The sequence below is a fragment of the Corvus kubaryi genome, unplaced genomic scaffold (genome assembly GCF_017639235.1).
Source record: "Corvus kubaryi isolate FWS band 111438036 unplaced genomic scaffold, C.kubaryi_AGA036_p1.0 64922, whole genome shotgun sequence".
NCBI classification, from domain to species: domain Eukaryota; kingdom Metazoa; phylum Chordata; class Aves; order Passeriformes; family Corvidae; genus Corvus; species Corvus kubaryi.
The window spans coordinates 13,460-15,000 of NW_024581611.1; the positions used below are offsets into that span (position 1 = coordinate 13,460).

A 1,541-nucleotide genomic window follows, 5' to 3' on the forward strand; every position below is an offset into this window, starting at 1 on the left:
CACACCCTGAGGCCAACCACAGCTTTGAGTCATGTCAAAATCCTATAGCATGTACGGCCACACTTCCATCCCCTCCACAGCCTGTTTACCTCAAACCCCAAAGACAAGCTGATGAAAAGGTAGAGGTGTAAGTCACCTGGGTGTGCAGTTTTGCCAGGACAATGCCTGGTCCCCATCTCCCAGCCCCAACCCTGCCAGTCCCTAATTCAGCAACCCCTCAACCACCCTGCAGGGACCCCCAATTACCAAAGTGGCAGCTGGGCAGTTCACTTGCCTCTGGTTGAGCTGATTTTTTACCATTACGGTCCCAACCACCTGCTGTGCATTTGATGTAACTTTTCAATTAACATTCCCTGCGGATTTGTAGCCTTCCGTGTGCACTGCAGCCCCAGCCATTCCCACACCCAGCACCCCTGGGCTGTGTAAACCTCCTGCACAAACACATCAGGCGCAGATTTAATGGCACCCACCTAAATCCCCCTGGTTAGAGGCGTGTAAACATGCTGGTAAAGGCTGTGCAGAAGAGAGGCCTAAATGCACAAGCCAAGTGTTATTGAATGTGACTAGTGCCACTCACACAGACAGGCACAGGATTCCAGCCCGGCAAACGAAGGTGGATACGATAACTGCACCAGGCAGGAGCAGAAGCAAAGCTGTCCTTCTCGATATCAGGGGACCACAAACAGTCCAGGAGCAGGGTAAGTTTTGCTGACAGGTTACATAAGAATAAACAAAACTAAAGCAATAAGAATCAAAAAGAAAAACCAGGCCATTTGCACTACGCTGAGATGGTTTTCAGATCTGACATCTCAGCTGAATACAACTCGTGTTCAATTGCCTGAAGTCTTGCTGGAAATCTTTGCATGGCTCAGTTTTGTGGTGTTTGCTCTTTTACTTGCATTTTTATTTGCAGTTCACAAAAGAAAACTATTTGTTGTTGTTTGTGGGCTCAAGTGTATGAAATATTTGGTAATATTCTTGAGTAGGGTTTAAACTTTGGGCTTGTGCCAAAAGGGGTAAAAAACTATTTCACAAGGAGTTTCAGTTGCGTCCCACCCCAGAGCTGAGTGCTCATCAAAAACATTTTAAAGTGATTGGGTTTAGCCCTGTAGAGTTTGCTGCTGATGTGTCACTGGGTGTAAAAGCTGACAATGCCAGCACATTGCAAGACCAGAATTCAGCAGAAAGAACTGGAGGGATGTTGTTAGGTAAATTATTGTCAGAAATGGGATAGATAAACTGAAATGTGAGAATTAAATCACTTAAAAACAGGAAATAATGATTGATCTGCAGTGGGGGACTAACTGAAAAGAAGAAAATCTTCAACTGAGATACTGCATCCATGTCTTCAGAGAGTGAGGGTGCAGCTACAGAAAGGGGGAATGGAGATGGGAATAAGCTGAGGACAAAAGTAGCAGAAGTCAAGAGTGATATGGAAAGAATAAAATCCATGAAAGCAAGTGGTCGTTTTAGGGCGTTGTAGTGATGTGGGGAAGAAAGGGCAAATTGCAGAGCAGCTGGCTGTGAAATACTGATACACT

General features: G+C 45.4%; 1 long non-coding RNA gene across 1 annotated transcript in view; it reads left to right on the plus strand.

Annotated features, from left to right (window-relative positions):
* The first annotated feature begins 455 nt into the window (after positions 1-455).
* The window catches only part of LOC121672739, a 21,186-nt gene continuing 20,100 nt past the window's right edge, over positions 456-1,541 (plus strand). Inside the window, exon 1 of the long non-coding RNA XR_006018960.1 lies at positions 456-698. This is a non-coding gene — a long non-coding RNA (uncharacterized LOC121672739). The remainder of the gene's footprint in view (positions 699-1,541) is intronic.